Here is an 11,572-nt window from a genome sequence, read left to right as displayed (position 1 = left end):
ACTTCTTTATTAAACTCATAAGTTGGTCTATTATTAATTGCCAGTTTTACATATCTCCTACATAAAGATGATACTGAAAAGGTACATCTTGGGAAATGGGACCGTTTTGTAATGCATCTTCAGTGAATCATCACTGAAATACTATGTTCCATATGATTGTGTTGTTTTACATTCAAGAGCATATTTAATGTGATTATTATCTCAGTGCAACCTGTAATAATTCCTTGAAAATAATAAACCACATCTGACACTTCCCAGTTAGCCAGATTATTCCCTTAAGCTGAAGACATCCTTTGAGTGTTGATGAAGTACAACAAAAAAAACCACTCCACAGCAGTATCAGTAGGCCATCTGCCTGTGGCCCTAGGAAGGGAGGCTGCAGCAGAAGGGAGATGGTCCTTTACTTATGATTTTCATGGTCTTTGGAAGAAAACATGACCTTTAATGGAGGCGGAGTAAGTCTGCAAAGATGTGGGAGGTTTGGGGGGATTGAATGGAAGAATTATACATTTAGTCAAAATTACATCAGATAGAGAGGTAATATAATTAGGAAAAGATGTCTTTAACAAATTCTCCATTCTGTCTTCAGTTCTTAGACTACCTCCTGAATGACCTCTATCATTTTTTAGAGATTAAATTAATAAAAATTTACCCAAACAGAAATACATTTAACCTAAACTTGATATAGCATTGACCTTTTAAAAAAATTGAGCTGTAAGTGATACATAACAGTATATTAGTTTTAGATATGCAACATAATGATTTTTACAGGTACATGTTTACTGCAAAGTGATTACCACTGTAAGTTTAGTTAACATATGTCACCACGTGTAGTTACAATTTTTTTCTTGTGATGAGAACTTTTAACATTTATTTTTAGTATTAATTATCATTCATAGCTTTTTACCACTTTTTTTCTTTAAATAAAATGTTTGAATCCGTCAGCTTAACTTCCTGACATGTTTTCATAGCCAACACTCAACGCAATTGCATTAAAGAATCCCCACTGTCTGACGTGACTTTTAACATGAAAGGGTTTTGAACGTGGGATGCTGTTACTCATCCTCTGTGGAGTAGAGATTCTAAGGATGTTTTTTCTGAATCTCAGCTATGATCTCAGTTGAATTCTCAATTTGCTAGAGCCCCTATTATAACTCTCCTTATTATAACATGGATGTAACTGTTCATCCCTATTGTCCCAGGGGTGAGAACACAAAATTTAGTATAAAGAAGTTATGCCACGACGTAGATTCTGCCTGCAAAACCAAGTGTTCATTTACTTTATTTATTTATTTAACATTACATAGCATTTATATACACCATGAAATTTCTCTAAGCATTTGATAAATATCAGTGTAATACTTATAAGCAATCTTATGACACAGGTACTATTAGTACCTCCATTTTATAGATGAAAGAGTAAGTACTCAGAGCTTAATTGATGAGATCTAACATCTTAAAATTGGCACAGCAAGTTTTAAACCCAAATGGGCTAATGCCAGAGACCATCCTCTAAACCCAGAGGCCCTTCAGGGCAGCTGTGAAATGTTCCATTTTCCAACTACATTATCTGTCTGAGACCAGCTTTTCTACCTACACTTTAGCCAAAAGACATAGCCCAGCAGATTGAATATAACTTTATTATTATAAAATAAATAGTGTTTACAGTAATGTGTTGTGGGTTTATTATTTAAGTAACCAACATTTAAAGTTTTTCTCAGTTCTAATTTCTAATGAAATATCAATAGCTATAATCTACATAAACACAAGCTCTTTGGTGTCATCAGTAATCTTCAACAGTTTTAAGAGGAATGGAGACCAAAAAGTTTGTGGGTGGCTCCTCCGAATCCTATAGTTATTCTTTCCCTTTGCCTTCAACTCTAGCTTTTCTGTTTTTCTCACTATTCCTGCTCTAATTCTCAATGAGAAAAAGAGCAAAGATGTGACATTAATATCCTAAAATCACAGGTGGTTTGGGACCCTGAGAGGCGGAAGCTTGGGGCTGAGGACCGTCAGCTTTTCAGGCCATGCCTGGGTGTGGGTGGGAGCGCAGCTTGTTCTGGGAGCAGGCTGCAGGAGATACTTAATATGTCTTCCCTTTAGTTACCACATATTTAAAATGGGCTAATAGTATCTACCTCATGGACTTGTTATGAGCATTACATTATATGAGTTAACATAATATGTAAAGTGTTTAAACTGACCCTGGCATGTAAAGAAGGGGTCACATATTAGCTATATTGTTATTAAGTTCCTATGCAGTTCAGAGAGTTCTAGAGGAGTTGAATGTTATTTTGTGTTGCATGAGTTTTCTTAAAATGTTTCTCCTCCTTTCTGTGAACATTTTATTCTTAAAGACTAAGCTTCCCTTTCTAGTTTGTTTTTCTTAGCAAGACTGGTTCTATCAATATGTCTTTCTTTTTTTCTTTTTTAATTGTGTGGTTGGTTCCCTTTGGGGTAGGGTTGCTATCAGAGTGTGTTTCTCTTCCTGTAAATCCATAAATACTAAAGCTATCATCTCTCCTCCCTCACTGAACTCCCTCAATTGTTTGTAATTCACATCCCGTAAATGTATAGATTTTCCTTCCTCCTCTCTCCACCATGTCAAGGGTCGCTGTTTGTATTCTGTACCAGGGTCCATGGAGAAGGCTCTGTGGCACCGTGACAACACCCCCAGCCCTCCAACTCCTGGGACCACGGCTGGTTTTCTTCATGGCTTCAGCTCACATAGGATCATGTTACCCTTGCCTACAAGCTTGTATTTCAAGCTGCAGTCCCGTACTCCTGGTCAAAGGGCTTTCTGCAGGCACTGCTGGCGTGCCTGATCATCTGTCACGAGCACCCTCTCTGCTGCCTTCTTTTACCTCGTCTGCCGCACTTCGCTGTCCCCCAGGATATAACCAGCTGCATTTTCTCCAGCCAGGTGGCCTCTGTTCATATGCTCTTCTGACAGATTAAGGCCCCACAGGGACTCCTCAGATGAGACACCGAAGACTAGTGTCAGTGTGGGAGGCAGAGGGAGGAATCTGAGTCCACCACTGCCTCCAGCATCTTTCAGGCAGCCTCCGCTTCTCCCGATGGACCCTGGCAGATGCTTCTCTTACAGATTTCCAAGCTGTCTTACTGACATTGGAGATAAAATACCTTCTGATAAAGACTGGAGGATTTTTAAACTCCAAAGGGAGTCTTATCTTGGCTATTCTTAACTGGAAAACATTTGTCTTTTTTTTTTTTTTTAAAGGTGGGAGGAAAATCATTTTGCAAATTAAGTATTTTGAACTTCTTTTGCTTATTTGGGTCATTCCTTCTGCCAAGAAAGATATGAGGTGACATAGAAAAATACAGTACAACAGATTTATTTTGATTGTAAGTGAGAAATTGGTGCAGAGGTAAAATCTGGGATATTGTGAAGGTACTATGTAAATATAATTTTCAACGTAAAAATAAGGTTAAAAAAGTTGGAAACTCATAGAAAAGTTGAAAAGTTCAGAGATCAACCTGTGTCTTTCACCAAGAATTCAACTTTAACTCCTTACTGTACCTATGCCATGTTCCTCAGACATTTCCCAATGTCCCTTATGCAGGCATCACGACATCTCACTCCTAGGTAATTGGGCAAGCGTCTTCTAAGAGTAAGGGCGCCCTCCTGCACAACCTCACCTCCGTTGCTGCTCCCAAGAAAACCCACATCAATTCAGTGGTATCATCATACTGTCCCTGCTCACATTTCCTCAGTTGGCTTCTTTTCCTCTATGATACAACATCCAGTTAAAGTTCATACATAGCAGTTGGTTATTAAATCCGCTTTAACATATTCCAGAACTCCCCTCTTGGTTCTTTGAGGCATTAAATCATTCGAATACTCTAGGCCAGTTGTGCCTTTTAACATTCTGTTTTCTTGATTCAGATGACAATTTTCTTTTTTTTTTTCTTATTAAGGTATCATTGATATATACTCTTATGAAGGCTTCAAAAGAAAAACAATGTGGTCACCACATTCACTCCCACCATCAAGTCCCCCCTCCACACCCTCTTGCAGTCACTGTCCATCAGTGCAGTAAGATGCCACAGAGTCCCTATTTGCAGATGACTATTTTCTTAAGATCCAGATGAGAGCAAACATTTCTGTCAAGGATGCTAAATAGATGAGGTTTTCTGCTTACCACTGCATCATACCAGAGTCCATCATGTCTGGCCATCTGAATCACTAGTGGTGCTGCCAAGTTGACCTCTTGGAAAGATGGTGACTGTCAGATTGTCCTGTTATGAAAGACACATTTTTTTCTTTTTAGTTAGCACATAGTGGGGTAATGTTAAGATCACTCATTACCTGAAATAAAAAGACAAAACTGTATTTATAAGGGAGAGCTGGGCTGGCCAGTCACAGTCTATGAGCAGATTAGACTGCAAATTTGTAGAGTCAGGGATTGGCACATTTTTGGAGGTGTAAGTGGGTTGCCATGATATATGGAAGCATGTTTACTCAAGTGAGGGGGAAATTATGTTGATTAGTTGGTACTTGGAGATGTGAGTTGTGTCTGATTTGCTGACTTTCAACACCTAAAGGTTGTCACTGGTTGACAAGCAAAAGAGTGTCAATTGAACAGGCTTCAGTGTGGTTCTGGAAGCTGCTTGTTACTATGGCTACAGAACAGTCTGTCATTTCTTAGGCTTAGGGCAACCTTAATTCTCATCTGAATATCTTGTTCCCCAATAATATTTATCCCAGCGGTTTTAGCCTTCCTTGGGGGTCTTGGCCTGAGTCATTTATAATATGGGGCTTACAACATGTGAGCTATCTAGTTATAGCATTTCTTCTACATTTATTAATTGACATTCTTCTGTAAGGAACTTGCCTCTTTTTTGTTTTTTGTTTTTTAACTCCTTCTGTCTGTTTCTCTCCTCTGGTCAACTCAGATTATTTTTAATTCAGAATATTAAAATCTGTTGCCATTAGATCATTTTGATGCATAAATTTGCCCACATTGGCAGCAGGTTCCCTTTGTACAGATTGGCTTTGCCATGTCCTTTGGCCATAACTCTTTTAGTCTTTGAACGCTTCCTCAATTTCTGGCTGAAGATGTTCCAAGTTCATTTTATATTTTTCCTGTTCCAGCTCTGGAATTAGCAATTTCCAGAGCCGTGGCTCATTTTAGTAGAAAATTATATTTAGAAACCAATATCTAGGTGCTAGGTGTGCTCATTGGTAGGAAGGTGAGATTATTTCTAGGCTCTTCTGTGGAGAGGACTAGAAAATGGAAATGAATGCATGCATACATTCTAAATCATAGGTTCATACTGATACCTCCACTGAAATCCAGCCATGTTCCTCATGTTCCTCCATTTCATATTTCTATTTTCCTTCTCTCTCACTTGTTCTTCAGTCTTACAGAACACTCAAAAATAATTTCAGAAATGAGACACCAACATTTGTAAACTTCTGACCCAACGAGGAGTGGTCTGAGTTGAAAGTATCTTTAGCGGTACCTTAGGTTTTTGTTCCAGTTCCAGCTTAATTGACTCAAAATACAGAAAGCAATGTTCAAATGCTCAGAAGAAGATATTTTGAAGGGTGAAAACCATTCCTGTAAAGTTGGTTATTGATGAGATTGTGTAGTGCTAGTAATTATAGTTAACATTTATTGATGGATTGCTGTATGTCCAGCTCTGTTCTCATACTTTGCATGTTTTTTGGTTAATCCTCATTGAAAACACTTTCAGATAGTTACCAATATCTTTTTTAATTTCACCAATGAAAACCTTTATGCAAAGTCACACTTGATGGTAATGCACAGAAATGGGATTCCAGCCCATACAGTCTGATGAAAGAGTCCAGATTCTTAACCTCTGTGGTAAGATGTTATGTATGTGTCTTAAAATTTTAATTACAAATAACTACTTGAACACTTTTCTGCATCAGAACACTTCATCTCTTACTGTAAATGCTTCTTGCTCTGTCACATTTGATGTATGACCTAAGAGGTTAGTGACCATCGTTACTATTGTTTACTGTTGGACCTGCAGCACAGATACAGTACATGGTGCATGAATGTACCCAATGGACTTTTAATAATGGCAGTATAGTCATGATGCCTACGTGCCAGACATTGTGCTAAATAAAGCCTTAAATTTATTTTGAATCCTTAAAGCAATCATGCTTAATAGGTATTACTATCCACATTGTGAGGTAAACAGGTTCAGAAAGGTAATGTGATTACCCAAAGCCTTTTAGCCAGTAAGTACTAGAGCTTAACCCAGGTATCCTTGTTTTAGAAGCTTGTTCCTTACTGTCTCCTTTGAGATCACTTTTCAAAAGAAATTCTTCCAGTCTAGTTCATTGGTACTGACTGGAGTGGAAGGGTAAGTAATCCACTGGCTTTACAAAAAGCAAGAGAGATAAAAGGCCAAAATGGTGCATTTGTACTGAGCAGATACTCTATTTAAATTCAAGGAATAAAAATAATACGTAGAAGAGAGATCTCATCCTAGGGGTCTTGAAATTCCTGGAAGGAGAATGAAAATGAAGAATAGTTGTTTTAACTAAAATCTTAGAGAAAAGTAATGTCAGTTGGACTACTTTGGACTTGCAGAATATGTGAAACTGGATTTGAATTTCAGATGAATTATAGATTGCAGACATTGCTCATAGATCATGGCTTAAGTGAGCTTGGTTTTCACTGCTGACTGCACTCTTCCCCTCTGTGCAGGAAGATGGCCTGCTCAGGCATCTGATTTCCCTTTGGTAGCTTCAGTCTCCTGCTTGTTCATTCCTCACCTTGGCTTTATGAGTTCCACAATATTTTTCTACCAACGCTGTCATTGCATTCACTGTCAGGAAACAAAGGTGTAAAGAATAAGTGCGCTGGTGACTCTGGGGGTGAGTGCTTTTTGTAGCCAACCTCACCAGGCTGTAGCCTGATGCTGTTGGGATTTGTCTCAGTGGCATCTCTGTGAAAGGTAATGTTGGAAGGGGTTGAATTTGTAGCAGGGCCTTCTAAGCAGGCATGTGGGGTATTCAGTGAAAGAAGAAAATGTAAAAAAAAAAAAAAGGAAAATCAAATCAAACCAAACCACATCTGCTCCACCTCTGCCTCCAAAGGAAAACTCTGTCCATGTTAAAGGGGCTTGTTGGGTAGTTTTCTCTGAAAATGAAACAGATCATAATCAGCGCAGGTACAAGGCCATTCCGGATCACAGAAGAGTCGTCTGAAGGTAATATGAAAACACAAAGGGACTGAAGTGGACATGCTTTTTAATTCATCCATCACTTACAACTAACCGAACAGCAGACGTAGTTTACATTTCATTGTAAGTCCTAAATGGTGCACTAGGGCAATAAACAAATGTTACTGGGTTTTTTACAAATTCCATTTGAAATATGATAGTAGGAAGCAGTATAGTGAATGTATTAGGTCATGAATCTGGGATTAGACCAACAGAAATGTGAATCCCAATGCAACCGTCTTATCTGTGTGACTTTTGGCAATTTAGTTATCAGACTCAGCTTCCACTGTGTAAAAGCAGTGGACTAGAAAGCTACGGGCAGCAGGCTATAGGGTCCAGAGGGAGAGCAGAACAGTAGCAGGCCTTGGTAATATATGAAATGAGGGCAGCTCTCGACATCTTGGTTGCAGAAATGGGGGGGGAGGCGGGGGGAGATATCACAGATGTCTGCTCTGTGGGTCTGGGGAGGGAAACTTGAACCCAGGGTGTGTGTGTGTGTGTACACATTCCATCATGACATCCTTCTCTACTTTCTGAGTCAGGGGTGGAATTTAGATTTAAAAAAACCCCAACAAATACATAAAAATGTAGACAGAATGGCAGCTGTGCTTTATCGTTGTCTGCATCAGAAACTAAACTGTGATCCCATGAGCCATTACTCCAGGGATTGTTGAAACTCCTCTTTGAACTCTTAGGATACCCTCTCACCCCCCCAAAAAAAATCCTCCTTAATATTTTCCAAATCTCACATAACAGGAATAGAATTTGAGCTAATACAGCAGGTAGAGCTTTTGGCATGTTGAAGTACAATATGGCACTATTGAGATGATTATCATCATTATGTCTATATAGTTATATATTTTTTTCATCTTTTCTAAGAAGATGGTACAAATTACATGAAAGGAGAAAACTCAACTGAAAGTTCTAAATAAACCTATGTTGATAGTTATGTACTTATCTGAAGTCCCTTCTTAAGATGCACAAGTGTTACAAATGTGATTTATGTGTACAACATTGTTCAGTAATACAATTTTCTGTCTATAACTGTGGTGGCAGGGAATTTAATTTACCAACCCTTTTGGGTTATTTTAAGGTGGTCACAATTAGTAAACTAAGTCAAACTCATAGCCCAGAAACATTGTTTCTTAGATTCATTCCCTCTTAATAAGATGTCTCTTCAAAGATGGTGATACCTCAGCGTATCCCTCCTCCACCCACATCCAAAACTTGACATATAGGACTGGACTTGTTAGTTTAACTTCCTAAATTTCAGAAATCCATTGTGTTTCTCTCATTTCCAATGCCAGCATCCTGACCTGAGCTACCAGCCTTTCTCACCTGGACTCTTTCATTGCATTCACTCTGCCTTCTGTTCAGCGCAATCTCATGCAGTCGTCTTACAAAACGCAAACCTGATCACAGAATCCTCCACTTCATCCCCATCAACAAGCCTTTGGTGGCTTCTTTGTGTGCGCAGGGTAAGGACTCAGTAGCTCTAAACACGGCCTTCAAGGACTGTGCTTTTGCTCCATCTTTCTCTCTCATCTCATCTCCTGCCGAACCTCTCTGCACCTTCCATACCCCAGCCATGCCGGCCTCTTCTGTTCGTCCTCCAGACCATTCCTTCAGCTTTGAGACTTTCATACTTTGTCTCCTTTCACTGGAATGTGCGTCCACTGACTCTTCACTTCAGTAACACCTGCCTCTTTTAGTGGCAGCTCACATATCCCTTCTTTTAGATACACTTTCTGACACATTATCTCTGGTCACCTTCCTTCATGATGCGCTTTAATGAAACTGTTCTCTTCCGCCATAGCATTTACCTGTTTGTAATTGGACATGTTAGGATGACCAGGTAATTCTCATCCGCTGCTCCTAGACTATGGAGAAGGGACCATATATGTTTTTTCTTGTTGTGGTAACCTTAGCATGGTGTTTCACACATAGTAAGCACTCCATAATTACTTATCTACTGAAGTAACTAAGATTTAGAGATAGTGTGTCAGTCAGCTTTTATAGGGCAGTGGACAACCCTGGAATCTTGGTGGCTCACAACAATTAATTTCTTGCTCGCAGGTCTGTAGATCAGTGGTGGCTCTGTTAGGTTTGTCCCGACTCAGCTGGGCTTGAGTCTCCCCGCCTGTTGTCACCTTCTCTGCCCATGCTGAAGAGGCAGCCACCATCTGGAACATGTTGCTATCCTAGTAGAAGGCAGGAGCTTAAGCTACATGTACGTATTTAAAGCTTTTATTCAGAAAGGCTACGTGTTATATCCCCTCATGTTCCATTTGCCAAAGCAAGTCATGTGGCCATCCTGTTATCAGTGGGGCAGAGAGGTGTGCTCCTCCCACAGCATGCAAAGAGGGGAGAATGGGTATTTGTAAATACTGCCATCTACCATAGATGATAAATCAACTAGCTTGAGACTTTAAGGAATATCTATTTCCAATACTGATTCTAAAGCCATGGATTTGCTGAACACAAAGAGCCTCTATACTGTAGGAAATATATCATAAATAGTTCCTCCCAGGTGGCCAATATTGAAGAGTTGATGTTGTCATAATGAGATGAGCTTTAGTCTTGTTGCTACAGATCCTGTGGAATATATCCATCCCTGTCACCTTCCCCTTTCATGCCTTAAAAAAGTACCATGGGGAAAAAAGACATCAATCATGTGTATCATTTAACAAATATTAATGGACCACTTCAGTGATGTTCATCATATAAAAGAAGCTATAAAATGATATGTAAAGCCCAATTCTGTTCACTGTGAAGAATATTATAATTAGAAAATGCCATCAACTTTCATGTTTATCTTATGGCTTTGTTGATTAATTGTAGGAAAATAAGACTAAGGATAAATTTGGTAATAGTTACAAAATTGGCTGAAAATGAAAAGTAATCAAACCTGACTCTTGTGGAGTGGCCTAATGGCCACTTCAACAAAAAGCTGGGAAGGATTGGTAAGAGAAGACCACCCTTGGTGACCTTGGGGTTAATGTCAACAAATTAAAATTTGTCGACCTTAAAAGAAGGAATATGATATGGAAGTTTTCATAATAGGAAAAGAGCTCTTTGTCCATGTAGGCAAATGCCATCGGATGGCACAAATCTTAGAGTTTATCAGCATCTTGTCCAGGACAATCAGCAGGGGATTTGGGCAGCTCCCTAAGATGTACCACAGGAAAAACAGCAATCAAAAACAAAGCCCAAATAATGTTTCCCCATCTAGTATGATTTTCATGGAATGATAGAGCTGGATAAACCTTGACAGATGATCTCATCCAGAAAGGAAGTGAACGTGAAAAGTATAAATGTAAGAGAGAATGTGAACCTGTATTAGTTAGAAGCAGCTAAAAATTTTTGTGCAACTTTGATGTAAAACATTTTAAAAGGGGTTTTAGGGAAAATTTTATTTCTCATAATATTGGGCATATACTTTTTCTATGAATCTGTTATATTCAGTAATTATTACAGGTACCACTTACTGAAAGCTGTCTCATTCACTTAACTGGACTTTGCATATATTCAGCAAGAAATCTAGCCTTAGGGAAGTAACCTGTCCAAATCCAGCTAGTGGAGTCCTGAAATGAACAAAGCCACTCTCATTGCAAAACTCATTTCCTTACCTGCTTGACCTTGTCAGAGGTCTGAAACAAGCCTTCTTCTAGAGCTGACCTGGTTTAGCCCTTTACTTACCTAAAAAGAAAAAAACGTCATGGACGTCATGGATTTCAGATGGATTTCTGCCTATTGGTGTTCCTCCCCTCCCCACCCCCACTGGCTTTACAGCTCAGGATCTAACTGGGTGGAAATACCCTCAACAATTGTCCAAGGACTACTCAAACTGTAAACATCTTGGGGGGGACGGGGAGTGGGGAGCAAGCTCTTCCCCTTCCCCCACTGGTACCTGTTGACTGGTTTAAATGTTTAGGTTGTTTCTGAGTTTTCACTAGTCTAAGTCATGCTGCAAACATTGTAAAATTTATTATCCACGAGTAGAGTAGGAAAACATTTTGCTATTGCATGTATGTTGAAGAGTAATGAGATTCAACATACATGCTTGTTTTATAAGTGAGAATAATGTCATGTTAATTTTCATTTGCTTGATTACTAGCAATATATTATGGCAACATTTTTTATAAGTTTATCCCAACTTTACTGGTGAGGAAATTGAGAGTCAGGTAGGCTAAAGAATTTTATCACAATCACACAAGTAAGGAAGAGGACCAAGAATCAGCCCCATGTTTTTCTGATTCTAATGCTTATTGCAAAGATTTAGTTTTGTTGTCTTGTTGCTTTTTAGAATCATTGCATTTTTAATATTTAGGCACAGTGCCATCAAGGC

General features: G+C 39.0%; 1 protein-coding gene across 25 annotated transcripts in view; it reads left to right on the top strand.

Annotated features, from left to right (window-relative positions):
- FHIT (fragile histidine triad diadenosine triphosphatase) overlaps positions 1-11,572 on the top strand; it is a 1,286,968-nt gene that overhangs the window by 611,471 nt on the left and 663,925 nt on the right. The window lies entirely within an intron of this gene.

This window comes from Manis javanica, chromosome 3 (genome assembly GCF_040802235.1).
Source record: "Manis javanica isolate MJ-LG chromosome 3, MJ_LKY, whole genome shotgun sequence".
NCBI lineage: Eukaryota > Metazoa > Chordata > Mammalia > Pholidota > Manidae > Manis > Manis javanica.
This window is presented reverse-complemented; position numbering and strand designations above follow the sequence as displayed.